General features: G+C 39.9%; 1 long non-coding RNA gene across 1 annotated transcript; it reads left to right on the top strand.

Moving 5' to 3' along the window:
• Positions 1-4,168: 4,168 nt before the first annotated feature.
• On the top strand, positions 4,169-20,898 carry LOC127359584 (uncharacterized). The gene is made up of 2 exons (XR_007882662.1): positions 4,169-4,233; positions 20,253-20,898. It is a non-coding gene; the product is annotated as an uncharacterized LOC127359584 (long non-coding RNA).
• The last annotated feature ends 4,705 nt before the right edge of the window (positions 20,899-25,603 follow it).

Raw genomic sequence — 25,603 nt, 5'->3', positions numbered from 1 at the left:
CCATGAACACAACATTGTCATCTCATCAGAAATAAACGTCTTCACAAGATATATTCTTAAAAAGATACTTTATCAGCTTCAGTTTGTAGTAGTAGTCCAATTAACTACTGTTTTTTTTTTCCTTTGTGAGTTATTTAAGTATTTACAATAGAAAGTTATTAATTAAAAAAATTAATTAATTTAAGAAATGGTGACCCAAAATACTGAATCGACCATCGATAGCAATGACCACCATCAGAATATGGAGCTATTTAACACTTTGATTTTTTTTTAAGTGTTTGCTCTGCATTTGTTTAATTACTATTGTAATGGATATTTTTTGTCCATCTAGGAAAAACCTGATGTAAATACGAGACGGGCCCTCGTCCTTCGTGCACTTCCTGTGTACCTGCGTGAAGATGCCTCCAAGTTCTTCAGGACCTGTAATGTAAGTGTACTGGCCTCACTATCAATCACTTTGCCTAGCTATTAAGTCAGCTTAAACATATGACATCACTCAAAGAACTCAAAAAAAAAAAAACAAAAAAACAGATTTTTATTACGGCTGCAGCCAGAAAATGTCTGTTTCCTGTTTTCTCCCGTTGCCATGGTGAATCACAGTATCGGAGCTCCACTGATGATGGCTTTATACTAGTCGTCAGGCACGAGCTCAACTCAGAGTTAACATAATCAGAGTCGACTTACCTAACTCAGATCAGCTGTTCTGGAACCGAAAACTCAGAGTTTCACTTCACAGGGTAAGTCAACTCAGAGTTCAGGGTTAGGCTCAGAGTTTGTTGAACCTCCTTTCTGGAACACCCCCCAGGACCTGTTTATGAAGATTACTAGAGTTCTTATTCTGCAAACTGACATGTAGAAATTACATAAATGAAAAGGTAAGTATAAAGCATTCCACTAAACAAAAAGTATGCTAACAGATAGGTGTGAAACTAACATAAGATATAAGCATATGTAAAGAAAATAGTTTAAACATGTAGCTTAGTTGCAGTCTAAGTGCTAAGTGGCAGTAATGTCTAGACATCATTAGCATGATTTGTATCCTTGAGGGGCTGAACTCATTCTTGTATTATTTGTGTTTTGTAGTCAGCAGATGGTCCAGACCTCACTGACACTCCGGTGGCTCTCCTGACAGTCGCCACGGATGACACTACTGATGCGGCCCTCTTCAGCCCTGAGAGCATCTGTATTGTCGTGGAGGATGAAATACTTGTGAGTGGTCCCACAAATCTGGCTGACTCATTTCTCCTGCTCTTTGGGTACGTCTATGCACTAGACCTACAGTACCCAAAGAATCTCGAGCTTACATTCACATTCATCCAAAAAGTTGTGATGTGTCTTGAGGACAACAAACCACTGAAAGGGCGTCTGCTGACGCTGAAGAATGATTTGTTCAATGAGTGAATCACTCAGAATGGACTATTTGTTGAGCTGAGTATTGAGGAAGTTTTTTGTTTTTTTTCCCTCTTTACAAATGTAATCATTTGCCTGTTCTACCTCAGATTTAAGATGCCTTTTAAAAAGCACATGTTGAATAAAAAAAGTTGTTAAATTGTCACTGTGGTGTCACTTTCATGTTTTCTAACATTATTAGCTGATTGTAATTGTGTAGTGGGCCGACATCAGTATTTCAGTTTGGAATTAATTTTGAGTGCATGTCCCACATTATGAGTTGAAAATATTGAAAATTTTGATTCCCAATTATATGAGTTGAAAAATATTGAGAATTCTGAGTGAATTACTCCCTAATTTTAAGTTGGGGAATATCAATATTTATAAGATAACATTGAGATAATTTAAGTCAACTGTAAATGTAATTTTCATTTTATGTAAACTTAAAAATTTTAAAAACATCACTAAAATATTGTTGGGTAATCTCTTAGACAAAATCTTTTGAGTTCTGTGAACTTATTAGGGTTTACAGTGTATGCATGATGTGACATGACATCACTCTCACTGCACTGACCTTTTATGTAGGTTAAGACCCTATTGATTCAAAAAGCTTCTTGATTTACAATTCCATCAGTGTGTGCATTAAATTCAAAGTTAGCTCTTTCATCCTTCACATTTTTTTGAGAATAACATCAAGAAATCTATCTTGTTTCAATACGGCATTCCTTATTCATCAGCAGTTTGAGACTGTTTTCATTTCCATTGCCAACTATCCAGTATCCAATAAGAGATACTTGATACTTTGCTCTGGCTGAATGTATCAAATTCAAACAGAGCAAATACAGATACTGCTCCTACTATATAATGAAAAAGTAAAGTACCCATAGAACTGATGAGTGCTCCTTACCAGGCAGAAAAGACAGAACAGACTGAAGGTGAAGCAGATGGTAGGACACTCAGTGGTAGATTTGTTTTATCCTGCTAATATAATGAAAGCCGAAAATCAAACATTTGATTTTAGGACTGTCCTGCGTCCACAGTTGAAGTTGTAACTGTGCGTGTCTGTACAGAAATGAATATGTTGGTGCAAGGGATTACTGCATGCAAATGTTTTCATACATTTCTATGTTAATGTGTGTGTGTGTGTGTGTGTGATATGTCGAATTTGCAGGTTTACAGCTCAATGAGAGGGAGGAGCAGAGGAGAGGAGGACAAGGACTACAGGTGATACACGACCAATTCTTGACCATCTTAATGATGCAAACTGAGGTAAGCCCCATCCTGTATGGTTCCTTATATTTAAAATGTTGCTGTTTAACTGAGCTACAGCAAGATTAGCTTGCTGAAAATGAGCTAACTTTAGCTTTGTTTGGCCTAGAAACAGTGGTCGGCCACTGAAAGCCCACTGCAGAAATGCCCCTATTTTTTTAATTTCTTTAATTTTTATATTTTCGGGACATACATGATTTGCTTTTTAAGGCATTGTTGCTGAAAGTGTAGGATGTCAAATTTCTGCATCTAATGTTACTAGGGTGGCCATTCGTCCGGCTTTTAAATGCCCTGTCCGGCTGCAGGCGCAACCTTAAGCTGGACACTCATTTGTCCTCCTTTTGAGAAAATAACTAAAAATGTTACCTCTGCCAAAGAGTATATGTTTTCAGTGCTGTTTGCATGTCTGTCAGCAGGATGACAGAAAAACCATTGGCCCAAATTAATAATGCTTGGTGGGCTTGAAGGGTTCCAAAAAGAAGGTCCCACATCCACAAACTGGTCATGATTAGTGTGCAAATTTGCATATCTTGGAAGACTGCACTATTGGCCTACGCAGAGATCTTCACTCTCCAAGTGCCTGTAACTATGTTAACTCTCCAGAAAGGCACCACTTTTATCATATTTGCTTGACGCCTTGGTACACTGGGCTCAGTGTCAGTTGGAACAGACAGTGACACTTTTTTCAGCCCAGACCCATCCTTGTAAGCAGACTGCAGGAGGCCAGCCTCCCAACCTAATAGTTACCACAGGCTGTACGCTTGTAACAAATTGGTTAGTATAACATCTCAGAGACCTGCTGGAAGACTGGTGGTGGATTGGCACCGTGGCTCTCGCTACCAACTTTTCACTGTGACCAGCAGGATATCAGACTGGGCCATTGGGCCTCCAGGTGTTTTTCCACAAAACAGCATGGTGGAGAGAATAAGTCCAGCCTGTACTCTACGCCTAACGTCTTGCATTTTTTTAATACTATATAGAAAATAAATAAGCCTTTTAAAAGCAGATGAGTAAACCTCAGCTGGTTTAAGGTAAGAAAACTCAGGCTATGATCAGTTAAACCGATTTCCGACTTGCATTGGTAAATTTTAACACCCCTACTCTCTGTGTTGCTGTTGCAAAATTATTTTGTCCAAATTAGTAATTCAAAGAAAATTTTAATTGAAAACAGTTTTTGTTTTAAATATAGGTAAATGCACTTTATATGATATTCACTTAATATAGCCATGGAATGGCGCTGGCGACAACAGCAGCCTGTCATGGCAGCTCCTATCATTGTTGTAGTTTTAGTGTGTTTTCAGTGTTTTTTTTAGCTATTTTTAACTCTTTTCTTACTTTCTTACTACTTTGTTCACGTTGCCTAAATAATTTTTTGACGTTTTTGAGCACTTTTTATTTTTTGTTTGCACGGGTCTCCATGGCGACGGCGAGTCACATTGTTTACACCCGCGACCAGATGATCGCCCTGAGGTACCCTAGTATCCTGACTGGAGAGAGACCTTCCATACCGGAGGAGCTGAGGAGGAGACGGCGAGGCTGCAGAGCGGGGGTTAAACGGAGGATGAAGAAGAGGAGGTTTAAACAAACATGGCTACATGAGCAGATACCGGACTCCAACGTCACCATTCCCGGCTTCCAGACGGTTCGAGCCGACAGGGACACCACCGGGACCGGCAGGAAGAAAGGAGGGGGACTGTCCGTGTTCATAAACAACAGGTGGTGTAACGCCGGGCACGACTGTGTGAAAGAGCGTCTGCAGCCCGGACATCGAGCTCATCACCGTCGGACTTCGTCCATGTTATCTGCCACGGGAACTTTCCAGTGTTATCGCCATCACTGTCTATCTTCCTCACAGTGGTCTTCATCATCACCATCAATGTTTACATTTATGATGTCTTATTTATTCTCCTGTACAGCACTTTTTAATTCAATTCAATTCAATTCAATTCAATTCAATTTTATTTGTATAGCTTTATTTGTATATAACTTTTCAAATAGAGCAGGTCTAGACCGAACTCTTTAAAACATTAATTACAGAGACCCAACAGTACCACCATGAGCAAGCACTTGGCGACAAGGGCAAGGAAAAACTGCCTGTTAAAAGGCAGAAACCTAGGACAAATCCTCCGGCTCTAGGAGGGTGGTCGTCTGTCTCGACCAGTTGGGGTGAGAGAGAGAGAGAGAGAGAGAGAGAGAGAGAGAGCGAGAGACAGACAGACAGGTGCACAGCAACCACAGTATTGGCAATGGCAATCTAGCAGGACCATGGCAGGAGGCTCCACCAGGATCGACAAGAACCTGCAAGACGAGAAAGCACAAGAACTCCGGGGAAGAAGTGAAGTTAGTAACATGCATTAAGGGGACATGAATGAGTGCAGAAAGAGAGAGGAAGGGAGGAGCTCAGTGCACCATGGGAAATCCCCCGATAGTCTAGGCCTATAGCAGCATAACTAAGGGATGGTTCAGGACTCACCTGATCCAGCCCTAACTATAAGCTTTATCAAAGCTTATAGCTTATTTTTAAAGTGCTTAACAAATAAAGTTGGATTGGATTGGAATATACTTACATGGTATTGATGGTAATGCATAACAATGGAGAATGTTACATTGAACTTTAGTTTCATTATGTTATCTGTGATTTGGCATACATGTGCCATATTGTTACATATATTGATATCTGAATTCAACCACATTGCCACGCATTCACCGCTAAATCAGTTTCTATCTATCTTTATGTATGCATTTTGACTCAAGTGTGTAAACATAATCTAAACAGCGCGGGGATAAAATATATCTCTTTTTTTGCTGAAGCGCAAGCAGAATCAAGTAAGATGAGAGGAACTGAGACAGCAGGCCGGTGAAAAGCTTTTAACATGTGTAATGAGCACACTCGGAATGACATCAGTTCTCTACTAATTCTCCCCTTTTTTCTACCTTAGTGACTGTTTCTTATTCTGTCTCTCACTCATGACCCCTCACTTTCTCTCTCCCTCACTCTCCCAATCCGCCCATCCACACCCACACTCAGCCATCAGCCCACAGGGAAATTATGGGATGTCAGCTGAGTGGTAGGGAGGGGGAGGAAGAGGGAAAAAAGGGACACACTAAGAGAAGAAAATAACAGGCAGTGGCTCAAAGAAGAAGTCATTTGTCTTCTACGACCGTAACTTCAATTTCTTATTTGTTGTTGTTCCTAATGGAGACAAACCATGGTGTGAAATCAACAGGAAGATGACAGATGAAGAAACAGATGTAGCTTCCACTACTCCCTTATGAATTACAACAGGTTTTTAAGGCTGAAAGGCAAGCATCTGGATGTTTCTCAGTCTCTGTTGCTTTTTCAGGGTTCTTGCTGAACTGCCATGTAAATAAGCAGAAACATACAAAGGCCATGTTACTATACATGTAGTTTTCCCTCTGAAGTGTGTTTTCACACACATAACTTTAGAAATATGCCAGAAATTTTACATTTCAGCATCACATGACAAGTCAACTTTTCTTAAATGTCACAAAACCAAAAGTATTTCTTGGTTTATTAAACTGCTTTGTATTTCCTTTTGCATATTTAAAGCTCCAGTGTGTAACATGTAGGAGGATCTACTGGCAGAAATGGAATATAATATTCATAGGTATCTTTTTATTTGTGTATAATAATAATTGTTGTGTTTCAGAGTATGCCATGTTAAACCGCCATGTTCCTACAGTAGCCCAAGCAATCTGCAACTTAACCAAGGAAGGAAATTGGTTGATACCAATGCCATTGTTGATTCTGCTTATTGGTTGGCTTATTCTTTATTAATTCCCTTACTGATTCCGGATCAGTTTTCTGTGTGGAAAAAAAGTAGGCCCACACAGGTTTTCAGCATCAACACATCTATTGTATTATCTCTGAACAGTGCTTTAATACTCAAATCCAGACTTGAGGCCATTTTTCTGTTGTTTCAGACTTTACTTGAGTCCAGCAACATATGTATTTTTTTTTCTGAAGTAACGTCCTCCTTCAAAACAAAACAGTACATGAAGGTTTAATTCAAAATTCATCTGGAACGGGTTGATATTGGCTGATTAGTGTCATTTCAGAATGCCTGGCTGCCAAAACTCATCTCATTGGAAAAGCAAAAGCATTCTTTTTTCTATGTTGACTGTCTCTCTAATTTGTACTTCGACATGACATGACCTCTGTGGACTGGGTCTTGACTCTGCTTCAACTAGGTCTCGGACTCCTGGACTCGACAAATCTTCACTATAGCACTCTCTGAATCTGAACCCAGTGTAGAAACAGCAGAATAAAGGCTGTAGCCTGAGAGTTAACGGTTGCAACCATCTGTCTGTAATCATCTAAAAAGGATAAAATGAGAGACTATTTTTATTTTCTTAGTCAAAGAAAAAAATCTGTTATTTCCAGATGTGTAAGTTTGACCTCATTGTTTGCAATATGTGGCTGTCAGAAAAAACCTCCCTGCATCGATTAAGGAACAGATAATCTCGCAGGCATACACTTCCAATTTGGAACCGATTCCTAACTGGAAGCGGTTTTTGATTTCAAACCCTATTCATTGCTAGATGTCACTTAATCCTAAACATTGGTCCTTAAAAGTATTCTAGTGTTAAACAAGGCACACAGTGATCACTAAAATTGAACCTATAATCTTGTGCAGTTTGTAGCCTTAAATTCAATGTGACAGCATCATTGACAGTATATATAATGGACAGAGCTTCCAGGTCTGTGAATTGAAGCCAATGTGGAAGTGTCTTAAACTTGCATTCTGTGTAATGGCTAGCAGGGGGCAGCTCCATTGGCTGCAATAAAAACTGATACTATGCAGTCTTATGGAGAAATGACCCCACTTCTCTTTTGATGTATTAGCTCAGTAAACAGTTTCCTAATGAGTTTATGTTCTCAATCTCTAGTTTCAGTCTTCTTCCATACAGCCTGATGTTCATTTAGTAAATGATAGTCCCATTTAGAGTAAAATAGACCATACAGCAGGGTATGCTTTAGGGCTTGGCTACCTTGTGATTGACAGGTCATTCTCAGTGAGTCTGTCCAGCTCAACGCACCAAACTCAGATCAAACTGTCAAACTAGGCAGTGCTGGTCAAATATGGTTCAAGATTCTGTTACTGCGTTGACTATTTCTCTTCCAAAGTTTGCTTTGAGTGAGTTTGACAGTTGTATTGAGCAGGGCCACAGTCTGGACCATCTTTGACAGGTTAAGATGAATTCTAACTAAGGTTAGATTAGGACTCAGCATTAAGTGGTTTTGGATCAGCTCAGGCCTGAGGCAACCATTGTCAAGAAATGCACCCAGCAGCCAAGCACTAACAATGTGTGTTTGTGTGTTGCATGACTCAAGGCTGAAGACTTGGAAAAGAACTATAATTAAAGTTAAAGTCAGGTGACTAGCCTGCTGAATGACAGATACTAATTAGCTGCACACAGGCACACTTATGAAAAACCCAGACACCCACACTTGCACTTGCATACACACATACACACACACCCTGTGGCTACATCCGTCTTCCAGCCCTTATCTCCAGGTTAAAATGGAGCTCTATTATTCTGCTAATGAACCAAGGTAGTTTATGTTGTTGTTTTGGGATTATTCTCCTTTCTTCCTCGAGCTAAATGCAATTCTGTAGTTAAATTATTTCCAATTGTCTCCAGTGCAGATGTCTGTTGATCACAAGCAAGCTAATCTGCATTTCTCTGCCAAATATGCTGATAGCATGGCAAGCCATAATCACTTACTTTTTTCCCCTCTTTCCCTGCTCTCTATTTGTCTCTCTTTCTGCGTTTGTGCAGGGGCTTTAATGTAACAACTGCCAGAGATAAATTGCTTATGAAATAAAAGTAGAAAAAAAAACCCAGAAAATTTAATGGAATTATTGGGCAGATGCAAACAAATATTTATTTCTATGTGCTGTGTGTACATAAAAATGCACTGATCCTCATTAACCTACAAGGGTTTGGCGAGGACTCAGAGGCTTTGATGCAATATCTACCAAATAACTAAGATCATGCAATATATTTGAGACTTTTATTTGGAAATCAGATTGCATGTAGTAACAAGACTCAAAGTAAAAAGCCCTGCTAGTACCCATTAGAGGCTCCATGTTAACATATTGTATTGATTGAACAGCATACTGTTGACCCTCCTGTTCTCTGAGTTCTTCATAGAAGGGCTGAAAATGTTACATTTGTCATGAGAGTGGTGCTAAAGTGTTTTGGGTCTTAAAATCCAAATGATTATCCCTTTTAGTAGCATGACTTTGCTTGGAAATATATTAATATCAAACCAAACTATGAGACGTCTTTGCCTAAAGTTTTGGCAAATGTCATGGCAGCGCGCACATGAAATTTTTTACTTTTGTGTACAGGCGAACAAGACAGACAGAGCGGTGCTTGGAGTTTAATGTTGTCGTCATCACGCTATCGTGCTGACATGAACAATGTTTACCAGCAGAGTGGCTGTGGCTGTAAAGCAAACTATAAAGCACAATCTACTTTTCTACAGTACTTTTCTACCTCAACAGCTGAGGAAGAAAAGTGCTTCAGTTCAGTCTATTTATCATTTTGTTTATCATGCTGACATTTGCTAAGTAGCTCAAAACACAAAATGCTGAAGCTTTCAATTTATCAATCGGCCTACAGAACAAAATTGCAGATACAAACACACAAACTGAGTTTTCCTCCGTTGGGCTCAGCCTAAGAGATAGGGTGAGGAGTTCGGACATCAGGAGGGAGGTCAGAGTAGCACCGCTTCTCGTTTAGGCCAAAAGTAGTAAGCTGAGGTGGTTTGGACATTTGATTAGGTTGACTCCTGGCTGCCTTCCTTTGGAGGTTTTCTGGACATGTCCAACTGGGAGGACTGACCCGACCCTGGAGAAGTGGTTGATAATGGATGGATGGATGACAAAATGCAGCTTAGGCTAATAGGTATGTAATTTTGCAAGTTCTTGGATATAAACCAAAGAATTAGATTTTGACCAGATAATGGAACTAAAAACTGTGATCACCAAATACAGTTCATCAGGGGGACATTAATGTCATGCATTTCATAACAGGTAATCCAATAGATATTTATCTCTGTAACAAAAAAGTCAACCTGCTAGTGGTTCCAGGAGGAGATTCAAGGGATCACTAGGGTCATTAGGGGTCTTCATCTGGAAATAATCGATATTTGTACCGATGGTTGTGCCAATCAAGCCAGGTATTGTAGAGATATTCACTGGTTAGATACATGTTTTCCTGTTGGTAGCTCTTGATGAGATTGATTAAAAAGTTATTGGATCAAACATGTCAATAGGATTTATGTTCTGGGGTCTGTGAGCATCAGTACAAAATGTCATTGCAATCCATCCAATAGTTGAGACCAAAGTGGTGGGCCAACAGACCGTTTCTAGATCCTCCCTCTAGCACTGCATTGTTGAGAGATCTCAATGGCAGATATAAATATCAGCATATTTTGATCCCATCAACTGATAAGATATGAAATATTGTGACTGGAATGAAAGACTAGAATTCATCCCGAACAGTAACAGAAAGCCAAGGACGTTTGTTCCAGTGGTAACTGGCAAAAAGCCAAACCCAGAAACATATTTCTACACACTGCAAGCAGCCTCTACAGCAGATTTTATCTTTATTGAAAGGTTACAGTACTGTCCTGTTTTCTGGCTTACTTAACCACAGTCATAAAAATCTTAGCTTTTACAAAATGCCACTGGTAGAATATTAATGTAAACTAGAAAATTATACCCAGTTTGACCTCCCCTTATGTGCTAGCCACATTGGATTTGAGTGCCTCTGCTCATGTATAAATCATTACATGAGCTCACAGCATCGTATCCATCCGGCCTCATCATCTCTTATGTATCCCCTTGTGCCCTCCACTGGCAGAATGCTGCTTACTTTACTCTTCCAAGAGTTATGAGTTTTTTTCCTACTATGTCTCCAGTCAGTTACGCAACTTTTCCCATTCAATCAAGGATTATGCTTCTCCAGAAGCTTTCAAAATAAAACCAACAAGTTCAAAATCAATCTTAATGTCATTCGTATATTTTCTAGTGCAGCTAGTAGAAATGTTGTCACTGTTTTGGTTCAGGCAAACCCAGTGTCGGACTGCACCTCATCCTGTCTCTATCATGTCAATGTCAGCTGTCTCTATGCATTGCTACATGGATGAATATGTGCGTGTGGGTCATGTGTAGTCAGTGTGTGTGTGTGTGTGTGTGTGTGTGTGTGTGTGTGGGTGGTTGGGTCTGTTGGCCTTTCCACTGTTTCATAGACCTGTCTCACACAGTGACGTTACCTGGCAGTGGAACCCTGTCCTAGCTGCCAATTTCCTACCCTCCTGCATCATCATGTTCCTCACTGTGTTTTGATTTGGTAATCACAGTTGTGCATTGTCCACCATCTAATGCATGTCCAGCTGGACTGGTGGGGATTCCCCCTATGGATTTATTGGCTGACTGTATTTATACCAGCCATTTTCTTTCAGCAATAGCACTGCATTTGCATATTGCACATAATGCAGAAGACACAGTTGACAGAATCATGAGGTGAAAAACTGAAATGGGGCCTGCCACCAGTAACCACAGGGGGCACAAAATTAAAGTGCTATTTGCTTCTACATATTTACTTTCCTTTGAAACATCTACGTAAAGGACTGACACTAAATTTACTAATTTCTGACATTCGTGGTAGGTTTATAACCATGAGGTTGATACTGTGATTAAATTGTCTCAACTATTGGATTGGTTGACATTTAATTGTTTGTACTGCCTTTAACCTTTTCATCTAGTAACATCATCATGTCATAATGTGTCTGTACTTTGTTCTTATGCTAAACTAATATGATGACTGTTATTATACCATACTATTCATCAGCATGTTAACATTGTCATTGTGAGCTATGTTAGCATGCTGATATTAGCATTTAGCTCAAAGCACTGTTTTGCTGAAATACAACTGCTAGCATAGTCTATTTTTTGTCATTTCTTTTGTCATTTTGGTCTGGGATTAGTAAGAGTTCACAATAGTGGTTAAATAATAAAAGAAGTGCCTGATGAGTAGCTGCTGTGTCAATCATCTTTGGGCATATTTCTTAGGATGACCAGCTTTTTGTCGGTTCTGAAGAATCCAATAGCATCAAAAAGCAGAAAGCTGGCTGGGTCCCTTCTGGATGGCGTTTGATTTTTCTTCCAGTGTGTGGGTTGTGTTTGGGTGTTCTTGTCTCTTGTCCCAGTCTAAGGCCAGCTGGTTCATGGTTCCATCTCATTAGGAGTGAAGCAGCTAATCATAGGCTGTGCTTTTTAAGCAGGCCTTTTGATTATTGTCCTCTTGCAGGAAGTGTGTGTATGATCACATCCACAACGGTTTCTTCAATTAATATTTCATTCTGTAGCAAAAGGGCAATCTCTTTTGCTTTGTTGCTTTCAGACATGTGACACCATTTAAGCACATATCAGCTCCTTCATATTAACTTAACCCAGCAGTTCTGATAGTAAACTGGGCTATCCGTAGTGAATAGATGCCATTTAGGTGTACTGTATGTACTGTGTTTCTGTGAGGATTCGTATGTTGGAATTGCATCTCAGTTCTGGTTTAGCTCACTTTTATTCTGCCGACTGTAATGGGTTGTAAATGTCAGAATGATTTTTTAATCAGCACTGAAATGAAATCCATCAGCCTCTATGTTTGGCACTTGAACTTGGACAGCATTCATTCCACCTCAGTTTCTGTCTTTTCAGTTGCTTTTAATTTCAATAGAACCCTGTTGAAAGATGCTTTATTGGCCCTACTGTGAGGCCTGCTGTTGCCAAGAAATGTGACACATGGTAATCCCATCAAAAGCAGGAAAAAAATGTTTTGGGTTACTAATTCGGGTAAAATAATCAGTAGTAAAGCTGAATAAAATGATTACTAAAATAAGGATGCTTTTTAATATTCTCTCCACAAGGAGGATCTGTAGTTTCTTTTAGTTATTTAAACAGAGAAAATGAGGAGACTGTAAGTGGTTATTATGAAATGTGACCTGGTGCTGGCTGTCAGGGGTCAGTCCTGGTACATGTGTCTCTCTGGGCAAGACTACACCCTCAAATAGTTTGCTTTTAACGGCATCCTATAATCATTGGACTGAATAGGTGGCAGTAGCTCAGTCCGTAGGGCTTCGGAACCAGAGGGTTGACAGTTCAAATCCAGCACGGACCACAGTATGGAGTGTGGATGGTAGCTGGAGAGGTGGCAGTTGCACCTCCTGGGCACTGCCGAGATGCCCTTGAGCGTACACCCCTTCCTAAATCATGAATTTTACATTTTACATTTAAAAAAAAATTATGTTTATGTTTTTAAAACATATATAACAATATATTGCTATGTGTAATGATATTTATTTTCATATTGCCACTATATCACAGTGATACTTTATGTCTGAAGTCACAGAAACCCTGTATAGATACATGGCCCAGAAATTAGCTTTCTCCAAGAGACATCGAGCTGGGGAAATCAGGTTTCTCTAATCCTCTAACCCAATTACAGAAACCAGGTTTCTCTGTTGCATGCCAAACTGGTTAGTGAAGCCTTTCTCACTATTCTCACCACTAATAATGCTATCATGGGTATTGATCTTTAAACGGAATAACTGATTCAGACCCTCATGTCATTGTTTTCTTGTTAACTTTTCCTGTGGAAGCACAGATGTGGATCTGACTGCACATGGAAAGTAGCCATGTTTGAATCAAGCGGTGACCTCTGTGATTGTAAATGAAGCACAACATGGAAGAAACAAAAACTGTTCCTCCAACGGCCACTTGAGCCTGGCTCTAGAAGTGAGTCAATCTCCATAAGGCCCCATACTAAAACGCCCAACTTTACAACAGAAATAAACCCGTTTACAACCAGGTACCAAAAACGTCTGTATTCTCTATAAGATAATTTCCCCATTCATGACAACTGCACGGGGGGTACATTTTTAGTAAATGATCCATTTATATTATATCAAGGCTTAAAGTTATATATAATGAAGGGCATGGTCTTTCTGAATGAGCTGTTCATTTTTGGATTATTGTCAGGACTGCCAAGATGATGACAGCCAGAGCCGACCACATTGAGCTTCACAACAGCACTTGAGACACCTATTGGTGAATGGAGACTACGACAGCCTATGGTTTGAATGTAGCTAATCCTATAGCATGTCATTTGGGGGTCAGTTGTGGTTTCTTGATCAGAACTGATTTCTAATAAAGCTAATTTCTCGGCGAACATCCAGATTCAGATGAAACTGCCTGTGTGAAAGTGCCCTTTAGCTCTCATGAGCCAATTAACTTGACTGGAAACAGGTGTCTGTCTCCAACCAGCACTCACAACAGGCCACCCTGCCACAAAGCTTCTGCATATACTGAACACAAAGCTTTGTAAATAATTATGTTATAATTAGAGATGAAACACATAGTGAGCGTGGATAAAAAGGGATTTTGCACTGCTGAATACAGAAATCACTTTCCAACTAGAGACTGTCTCCAGAACTGTGATGTCCTCTTCTTTGTACTTATTGTTTGAGTAAAATAGCTGCTGTTTTTGTTCCTTATTTGGTTAGTCATTATGGTCGTATCACCTTTCATATAATTATATGTTAGAAACATATTAGTTATTGAGGCTGCTAGAGAGAAGAGTGTTAAAGAGCGTAGGTTTCGTAAGTGCGGTTCCTCAACCATCCAATCCATTCATAAATCAGTCATTAAATAAAGTAAAATTGAAAACAACACATTATGATAAAATTGGAATTTGTGCTTTCCATAATAATGTTAATCTCATGGAGGAATTGGAAATGCAATGTAAATTACTGTTTTATTAATGCATTACTTAAACCTAGAGTATGTTCTGCCACCAGGGGGTTTCTCACATTCATCATATACATTTCTCACCTAAAGCGTCTTTCTATCTGTTTCGCCTTTGATTGGTTGTTTTTTGTTCAAGCCTGGTGGAGTCTTGCAAATGCCGTTAAGGGCACTAGAAGAATCCAGAAGAACATGATTTTTTTTCACAAATGGTCTGTCTCATGCACTACTGTTAGGATATAGTTAAAATTTCAGCAAATATGACAAGCAGTTATTTTCATAAACGTTTTCTACGGCAGCTTTAACTCAATATATAACATAGACATTTTAATGCTGAAATGTTAATGTTTTATGTCTCAAATATATTTTGGTTCATTTCCAGTGTCTTGTAAACTGTGAATCAAAATATAAACTACATGATTGGGACATATCTTCCCATCACCACCTGGCCTGGTCACTGTTGGGAAATAAATATGCAGATAGGATGTGAGAAAACTAATATTAGGCCCAGTTCTAATGCGTCCATGCGCACTTTTAATACACTCTGATAAAGTCCACAACAGCAGACTTTGCATAAGGGAAAAACCCACAATGCATTGCGCAAATCAGCAATGACCGACTCTAATGGAGTCTTAAATAGTAGAACAAACAAAATATGCAGGTGTCTGCAAGGTAACATTTTCCTTTCAATTACAGATCAACATGTTGCCAACAAGCACTATGGAGGCCTATGTGTAGTTTGTCTTTCGATTTTGATTGACAGCATTTTTACAAGTAGATTTGTTAGTCCAACAAAGCTGCTTTACTGACTTTACTACAGTTCCTCTGCGCAATTAAAATGATTTCACAAAGTGCCGCCCCATTCCTCAGACAGCGTTTGGAGGCCTCACATCATCCCCCACTCAGACACTTAACTACTGATGTCTCAGGGGAAGTCGATTAAAGTCTGTGAGGGCTCAGGGCTAAGGTTGGACATTTGACCTCGGCCCTTAATCAAAAACTGGCTTCTTAACTGCAGCTAGCAGTCAGTAAAACATGTTTAAATCACTGGGTTGGTAAAAACAAGTCTGCTGTGTAAAGCTGTGACATTTCACCAACTGATTTCTGGTACCAAAGCTCAACTTTTCAAATGTATCTCTCGGTGCCCCTTCGTGCTGCATATAGCCATAGAAAATGACCAAGTGCGGGTTTAAGAAAGTTAATTTGCATTGACTGTTATTGAGAAAGACGAAAAGAATTGTGTCTTATCTCTGTCATTTCCTCTTTGTTTCTCTCCTGGTGTGAATCAGTCTCTTTCTCCAGCTTCCTCTGTCTCAGTGAAGTCTTAATCAGTGTCTCTAACTACGTTTAAATTCAGTCTTGTCTCTCCCCTTTTTTTCTTTTCGTTCAGGGTCTCCCACAGTGTCTCTCCTCCTTGATTATGGAAAAAAGGACTTTATTTTCACATCAAGGACTGAAAGTATATCCCAATTATAGCATCCTCTCCGAGCGAGCTGAATTCTCCAAATGTTTCTCAGATGACTCCCCGACTCGAGCGCTGCGTCAGGTAAATGTATTCTGTCGATCCAAGGCCTATTCCCTTCATTTTCTTTTCTCCCCATGTAATAAATCATTATTCATAAAGTGTCATCCTGGAAACTGGTGATGCCCGATAGAAAGGAGATAGAGACGTGTGTGTGTGTGTGTGTTGCAGCAGAGGAAGATGGAGGGAGTGTTTGTCGTGTTTTTGAATGTATGGGCATATATTTGTGTGTGTGTGTGTGTGTGTGTGTGTGTGTGTGTGTGTGTGGTGTGTGTGTGTGTGTGTGTGTGTGTGTGTGTGTGTGTGTGTGTTGGCTTACATGTGTGTTAGTGTGTGTGTGTGTGTGTGTGTGTGTGTGTGTGTCTGAAGGCAGTGACTTGTATGCCTTCAGAGGCAGGGGCTGCCAGCACTCGGAGGGTTGCTGGCTCGATTCCCAGAGACCCTGAGGGAAAGGCACCTATTGATGGATTAAAAACTCCCACAGTGCTTTGCTTCCTGTGTGCACAAAGCCCACTGAGTCTGCAACCTCTCGGAGCCCACACACTGGTTTGGAAACAGTGTTGTCTCTCTTCTCTTTATACATCTCCTGTGACTTCATCTGTCTTGTAGTTTAAAATAGTCTTTCTCTCCACAGTTAGGCCTAATGCTTACAGTTCCTCTTTCCCTGTTTCCTCCTTCTGTGAGATCTATTGTAGCTAGCTAGGCCTGTATATTGCTTATTGTTAGTTACAACAGTAAGTTATTAAAGTACTGGTTCCAGTAGTGTCAAGGGAGAGGGTCAGCCAGTGTCAGCAGGCTACTTTTTGGTACCCTTGCTAAAAAAAGTGAACAGTGAAGCATAACTGTGTTGTGCTTTAAATCCCGCTGAAATCATTTGTGACATAACAGTAGTGATTCCCAACCTTTTTTCTTAAGGGACCTCTTTTTTATCTTTTAGGAAATGTACGACCCCTGGCTGAGTGACATATTTCATATTGTATAAAAACTTTACTATTAACCCAAATAGTGAACCCAGTAACCTCAAGAACTTTGTGCAAAACCATATATATATATATATGTGTGTGTTTTCTAAGCTTTCTAAATGTTCTTGCACCCCTTAAAATCAAGAAGGCCTTGTGACCCCCCATGAAGCTTTGGTGACCCCTAGTGGAGGTCCCAACCACCCCCAGGTTGGGAACCACTGGTCTATAAGACCCACGGTTGAAAGCTGGCAACAACATGCTCGCAGTTTAGCTATCTCGGCTACACCCATGGTCCCCTGTCCTCGTAGGTGGTGGTCCTTCAAGAGTCTCCCCTAGAAGAAAAATAAGAAACACAACCATAAAAAACAGTGACAAGCTATCATAACTTGCTAACTAGGCTATGAGCTAGGTTTCTAGATCTTTTACCGATCTTTTAGTTCTGTTAGTTATTATTTATTATCAGTGCTCGGTCTGCATCAGCTGTGAATCATCTTTCTCTTCATTCGTTTCGTACATTTCAAAGGCTATCCTTATAAATGTCATTTCTTCAGATATTCTACCAGTAATTTGTACTAAAACAATATGTTGCTGTAATCAGTTTGTCTTAATGACAAAGCATCATTAATAACAAGCAACGACATTATTAAGCATCACAGGTGACACTTTCAACAATAATATAATTTTGTGAGCCAGCAGGGCGTGCATTGGTCTATCATTTATTAAACTAATCATATGATGCTAACAGCTGTCAGATCATAACAAGCTATAATGCATAAAGACAGCCAAACTTCCTTAATAATGTTGTTTAAATTGAAACTGAAATAAATAGTTTTTTGTGCATAATATCTTCATAGATTTATCTGAAGTCTGATATTTGCCTCAGACAAACAGGACTCCTGGGGAATTGGGATAGATATAAGATAAAAACATAGATTCGTGAAAAGATGGAGTTAGAAGTGCAAAAGAGAATATAGCTGTGCGAGGCGAGAAATATATTTATAGATGGAGAGATGTTGGAGATATTTTCTGTGGTTCCTATATTTGGCTGCTATGAGAGGGTGGGAAGCTGGTTGTACATTTAGCTGCAAGAGCATTCAGGAAAGGTTCATACTACTTGACTATTATACCTTACTTAAACCAAACACCTTATGCATAAGAACGCAAGAAATCCCTGAGAAAGAAATGTAACTCCTGTTTCCTTTTCTGTATTTTAGCAATAGCAAATAACACACTGTTAAATGTCTTTCAAGGTTTGTGTTGTTTTCTTTATTCCTGATTGGATGTTATTCTTGACAGCCGTACTTCATTATGATTGAAGTGTTTCAAAATGACGACAGCTTTGGACGTCAGAGGAGCCAGGAGCTATCACATTAAGTGCATAAAAAAAAATTATACAACAACGCATGATGATTTAAATTAGCCTCATTATCAGGTCTTCACTCAAAAAAGAGAGGGAGTGAGGGAGTGTGAGGGAAGGAGAGAAAGCAGCTATAGTTGTAGCTGTCCTGTCACCATGGGAACAGAAGGGCTGCTGATAGTAGATCCTTGTGGTGAAGGCACTGTACCACCAATAACACCCAACCTGAGTGTTAATTTCAGCGTTTGACCAGAACATGGAAACACACTGAAATGAAATGTAAGTGTGAGTCAGTACTGTGTTTGTGCTACATTACGCAAATGTCCCTACAAAGATAGAAAATGTCTTCTTTAATTTAATATAAGTTTTTTGATTGGCTGTGAGGTGAGGGGAATACCTGTATAGTAAGAGTGTGTTCCTCTGTGTGTGTGTGTGTGTGTGTGTGTGTTTTAACAGCAGAAGCGCGTGCACTCTACCACTCAAGTGCTGCTATCCATCAATCCCTCATTTATCTTACTCTCTGTCTCTGACCAGCGGCAGCTATCGCTCTCTGCCTGCCTTCCCTTTTGATTGTCTCCTCTCTGACTCTGTCAAGATTTCAGCCTCAGAATTGGCCTGTATTGATATTTGATTTGGCTACAGTAAAGAATGTCTCATATAGTTGAGGGTTGGTGATATTTTAAGTTGCTAAAATGAATCATAAACCACCGGAGCTACGGATTAACCACCTTTAACCCTGCTATCGACTTGCCTGCTGTGTGGTGACGCAGTTTAACACAGGAGTTCAATCAGTTCTCCTCCTCCAACATCTTTTTTTCCACTTTCATATGCTGGTAAAAGGACTTTTTAGTTTTTAAAACTTGAATTAACAACCCAGTCTCCTAAAAAATACTCATTTGAAACAGAAAATACAGTTTGAACATAATGTATTGATGTTGCAAATTGTTCATATTGAATGTAAACGTATGTGATTGGTTTTCTCTACAATATCTGCTATTGGCAACTAAAGAATGATGCATGTTTTTATGTTTGGACAACTCAAAGCACTTGGTTGAGTTTAGGGAGAAATTGGGACCTTGGTTGAAAAAGTCAACAGTAGCAAGACAAGAAATGAAGTTACTTTAAATTTAAAGTCCACATGAGAAATCAGCTTCTGCATATTTAAGTAGTTCATGTAAAATCAGGCAGCAAGGGAGCCAATAGCGCCGTGTGTTACACAGCTATAGCAGACTATAGCTGACACTGCTGGGACTGGGAGCTCCCAGTGAAAAGCACGGCAAGCCTGGGACCGAATGCAGCATCTGATGCCGACGCAGGACAGTGTGATGACATGGAATAAAGTACAGAGGTGGTTTTTTTGCCGGGTTTTGGTCCTGCCACCCAGGGCTAAGTTGGTTTACATTAGCTACACAAGCTAAATAGCTGACGCCATCTGATACTGTTGGCAATAGTACATCATACACTGGTTGAAACTTGGTTGAAATCAGTTAATAACTACATAAGCATGCGTCACATCTTCTTTTACAGAAATTAAATAGGGGTACAATATAACTATGAATGCAATCTTAAAGGGAATGGCGCCGGCGACAACGGCAGCCTGTCATGGCAGCTCCTATCATCGTTGTACTTTCAGCGTGTTTTCAGGTTTTTTTTTCTATTTTGAACTCTTTTCTTACTTTCTTACTACTTTGTTGACGTCGCCTAAATACTTTTTGGGTGTTTTTGAGCACTTTTTATTTTTTGTTTGCACGGGTCTCCATGGCGACGGCGAGTCACATTGTTTACACCCGCGACCAGATGATCGCCCTGAGGTACCCGAGCATCCTGACTCGAAAGAGACCCTCCATACCCGAGGAGCTGAGGAGGAGACGGCGAGGCTGCAGAGCCGGGGTTAAACGGAGGATGAAGAAGAGGAGGTTTAAACTCTACATCCCTGCAATCACCACTGGAAACAAATGTGGCTACACGAGCAGATGCTGGATTCCAACGTCACCATTCCCGGCTTCCAGACGGTTCGAGCCGACAGGGATACCACTGCAACCGGCATGAAGAAAGGAGGGGGACTGTCCGTGCTCATAAACAACAGGTGGTGTAACGCCGGGCACGTCTGTGTGAAAGAGCGTCTGCAGCCCGGACATCGAGCTTGTCGCCGTCGAACTACGTCCATGTTATCTGCCATGGGAATTTTCCAGTGTGATCGCCATCACTGTCTATATTCATCACAGTGGTCTTCATCATCATCATCACTGTCTATATTCCTCCGTCTGGGAAAGCAGAAGCAGCGTGTGACGTCATCCACACTGTGACTGCAGGACTACAAACGAAACACCTGGAGGCCTCCATCATCATCACAGGGGACTTCAACCATGTTTCTCTCTCGTCCACACTCCCAACCTTCCACCAGTTTGTCACATGCAGCACCAGAGACAATAAGGCCTTGGACCTGCTGTATGCAAATGTTCCTGTTCTTTATGTCTGTAGCCTATTTATTTCACTCAAATGTTGCTGTGACAAGTGAATTTCCCCATTGTGGGATTAATAAAGTTATCTATTTATCTAAAATGACATTTTTCACTTCACCTGGATTTTAACCAAACTCATTCATTAAAAAAAGTGTTTTTTTAGCTTAAACCTAACCACACACATAAGATGCAAATCCTGTGTCAAAACCAAGAGCTTTTAACACCCACCACCTAACCTCCCAACGAGCAAAACAAGAACAAAACGCCTCCTGAGATGAAATAAACATTATCATATAATCCAGGCAGCAATTACAATTTGCATCAGTCACACACATTTCTTCTGGTTACAAAATGAGTCCGATTGTAATACGGAGATGTCACACACATCCTGCTGGGATCATTCACTCTTTTCATATAGCACATTTGGAGATATTGAAAACACGTTTGATTTGATTGATTTGATTTGATGTTTCCTTTTTTTTTTCTTTAAAAATCTAATGTTAAAGGTCTAGCGTGGTCTTCTTCCACAGAGTCCGCCATGTTGAACCGCCATGTTTCTACAGTAGCCCAGAAGGGACAAGCAAACACTGGCTCTAGATAGGACCATTTGCATGTTTTCACAAATTTTGTGAAACCACCTTAGTTCCTCACGCTTCAAAGGGGAGGGTGAAATGAGTGAGTTGCAATCTGCATCCACACTGCTAGCTGCCACTGAATTCTACACACTGGACCTTCAACATATTTATCCAAAATGTAAATAAGAAAACAAAATCAAAAACATTATGCTTTTGTTGGTTATTTGTTGCTTATTCTGACAATGACAGTACATTGCAGGCCTGGATAAGACATAATGACTGCTAAAAGCCTGCACAGGGAATAGAACAGAGCAAAAACAGCAGGAGGTTCAAAGGGTTAAAAATATCTGAATACTGTATAAGTCTACCACTGAGATAGATGCTGTGTGTGCTTGTGTTTAGAGGCTATGCGCACATATGTAATGACTCTATGTGTGTCACAGCCTGGGGTGAATGTGTGTGCCTCCAGCACTCGGCAGCATGTGTCCGTTTATCTCCGAGAGGGACCAGAAATCCCATCACAGCAGTGAAAGCATGACTCCGGTGGCTCCTCAACTGGCTCAGCATGGGGAAAAAATAATAACAAAAATTCAGACATTAAAGCTGCAGTAGGTAACTTTTATAAAATAACTTGGTTGTTTTCGTTTAGGCCCAATGAATTCTTGCAAATGCCATTAGGAGCACTAGGAGGAACCAGAGAAACCTGAGTTTTTCACAGATTATCTGTCTCATGTACTACTGTCAGGATATAGTGATATAATAATAATAAAAAATAAAAAGGGGCCATCAGAAGAGTTAAAGGCTGTTAACATCTGCCTGGAAAGCAGTGCAAAGAACTTCTGTTCAGTGGGGTCGAGCCTCTTCCTGCTCTAACTTTGAAAAAGTTTCAGGTGGAATTTCAAGCAGTTGAGTTGGAACTGAATGGAACAAATTCACAGTGTTGGGGAAATGTGTCAAATGTCAGTGTGAGAGGTTTTTGTATAAGCAGATAGTGTCTGACACAAGAGAGACTTTCAGGACTGCAGGGTTTTCTTTTACTTTTGTCCCAGCTGGATACCTAACACCCATAGCTGTTTGGTGCCTCAATGTTATCAAGTGAAGCAGATTCAGATGCAAAAGCACATTTTAAATTTGCCATACCATAAATTTCACTGAATCGCCACATTACCTCAAAGCGCTTTGTGGAAACCTCCGGCTTCTGTGTGCATTTTATGATTCGACAAAACTCAAGAGTGGCAATTGTGTGCTAGAAATGGGTACTTCAAAAGAGTGCTTCCTGTAAAGTGAGGTCCTTGGAAGGTAGCAAGGGTTATTTTTGCCGATTATGGATCACACAGAGACTATTAAATACCACAAAAGATGTACTACTCAGCAAAAGGAAACGGCTGTGATTTCTGCTTTGAGAGCAGAGAAAAAAAGGCACCAGCTATGGATGCTGAAAGTAGTCAGTGTTCTCCTTCATGTGCTTTGCTTATGTTTAAGAAAAGTCATGGGGTCATGCTGACAGGGTGGCATTATACTTTGTTGTTCTGTGACTATAAGTGAGAATAATGTATCTGGATGTTGGCTTTTAAGGATACCGATGAAAGGCTTGGAACACTGTAAATTACAAACAATGTGAACTAAGACAGTAATACAGCTTTCTACTGTATATAACCATTTTCTCATTACCTGTGAAATGTGCAGTATAATGTGTGCCAGTTACATTCATAGATATGCATTACAACTATCTGTATAATACGTTATATTATTCAGCTTGTGCAGTGTTTTGCACTTTGTTCTAATTTCAGTTTGTAGATACATCATAAAACATTAATAATTAATCATTAATAACCTCCTAGAAACCTACCTAGAAAAAAAATATTTTAGACTGTCCCCACTAACACTATGCTTACTTATAATGATTAGAATCTTCAGAAATCATTTTTTTTTTTTTTTGTATTTTGTTTTCATCAGAAATTCATGATAGTTGTGTCCCCTGTTACTCTAACACATACACCCCTCTAAACATTTGGGACATCTCACAAGTCACATGATCTACAAGAAGTGGCGTCTTCTGAAGGCCATGGGGAGGCCAAAAGTAACTTATCTCACTCTACTATGTGTACTACTTATCATAGGTATGATAGAGAATGTCAGTCTCAATGTTCCATTCTGTTATCTGAAGTATTTATTCAATGTTGCTATGAGTTTTTTAAAAGATAGTTTTGGTGTACAACCTGAAGTGTTGTCATGCTATTAGCATTGATGCTATGTGGCTACATTTCATGTATTCTGCTGAAAACCTTTTACTTTCAGTCATACACTGTAAATATATTTAGAGGCTGAAATAGGATAAAGAATTGAGTTTAACTTGATAAGTTACAACATGCAAACGCCACCGATTTTATAATCTTGATGAAATGAAACTTTTTAAATTCATTTTGAAGATTGCCTCAATTTTTCCCCCATTAAAATATCACAGAGACAACCAGCCCCATAGTGTGTGACCAGAAATCCCACGATAGGGATGGTTGTCACAAGTGTACAAGACGTATTTGACAGTCCTCATCTATTGAACAGAATAAGCCCATGGAGAGTAAGGTAACTTGATTCCTACCTGACACTTTGGGGAATATAAGGATGCAGAGAGAGAGAGAGAGAGAGAGAGAGAGAGAGAGAGAGAGAGAGAGAGACAGAAGCTCATTTTGTAGGGACTTGGGCTGCAGGTTCAAGTCCAGCACAGACCACAAGTGTGGTACCAATGTGAGTGAAAATAATTTCCTCCATTGGGGATTAATTAGGTAAATCATATTTAAATAACAAAGGCACAAATTAAGAAATACCAGATACAAATGGAAAGAAATACTTAAATAAGATTAAAGATAATACATTCCCAATGAAGCAGACACATAATTGCACTAACACACAGAATAAAACCATTATTCAAGAGAATGCAATTCTGAAATAATGCTTTTTTAAGAGAGACTTTAAAGAAGAAACAGAGCTGGCCTGTCTGATCTCCTCTGGCAGGTGTGTTTGTAGGAACTACTAATAGCTATTTTCAGACAAACAGTTATTTTCGTTATGGTGTAAAGATCTTTGGTCTCTTACTGAAATCTAGTTTGGAAAACGCACAATTTAGTCTTGAGCTGAATCTAATGACCTTGGAAAGCAGCTTGTTGTGGCAATATGCACTTCCAAGTGTGAAGGGCGCAAGGTGGATTTCTCATATCCACAGAGCACCCCTCCAGGTTCCTTTGACCTGCAGAAGGTGGAGACCTGGCTGCCGGTGTCAGTCATCATATGGAACAGCTGGCCTCATCTGCAGTCAGTGCCAACATAGGGGCCTGCAAAGAAGGTGGGTTTTATAAAACTGGACACAATTTAAAGTTTAAGAATTTCAAAATGCTTTTCAACCCTTCTTCCCCATCAGATGAGGAAGGAAATGCAAGAAGTAAACTTCAAAAATACTTCATTCTTCCACAGGCAGTTTTCGAACTTAGGAAGACAGTTGCAGCATTAGAGGACATGCTAGGAAAAACTGGTAAAAACCAGCTCGGTCACAGCAAAACATATGAATCTGAACATGGGCAAGGATGTTCAGACTCATGCTGTAGCTCTATGGGACAAATTGGGAAAGGGACTAAACGCATCCTGGCTAACACACTGATCAAACAAAAATCTCTCGGGACTCCTGGATAAAATGTTCTGACCCAAAACTAGACCCTCAAGCCTCAATCTTTCTGAGGGCCCGACAGGAAGTGCATCAATTTTTAGGCAGTGGAGCACCTTGACAGCCACCCACTGTAAAGCGATGCAAACCAATTTTCTGTGCTGCCATGAATTTGCACATAGAAGAGTTGAGTGAGAAATCAACTTTAAACAGTGGGTTGATGGCTTGACTTGGCTTTGGTGCGAGCCAGCAGACAGCCGGAGCAAGAGAAAATACATTCACACAAACAGAGTTTACAAAAGAAATACAAAAAAATAATAATTCTCTGAAGGTGCACAAGCACCCTTTGAGAGGAGCGCTTCTAGCCTCTCAAAAAGTCAGTTTTATGTGATAAAAAAGGATCCACACACTTGCAGTTGATCCATGGATTTGGAGCTCTTATTGTCGCTGTGGCACTACAGTACAGAAGACACATTGGTGTAGAGGAAGTTTTGTGACTTTAAATGTGCTTTTGAAGAGATATTCTCACCCCTTTGAGTGTGTGAGATGTGGCTGGGGTGTCTTCACAGCTGATA

The sequence above is a fragment of the Dicentrarchus labrax genome, unplaced genomic scaffold, assembly GCF_905237075.1.
Source record: "Dicentrarchus labrax unplaced genomic scaffold, dlabrax2021, whole genome shotgun sequence".
Taxonomy (NCBI): Eukaryota; Metazoa; Chordata; class Actinopteri; family Moronidae; genus Dicentrarchus; species Dicentrarchus labrax.
This window is presented reverse-complemented; position numbering and strand designations above follow the sequence as displayed.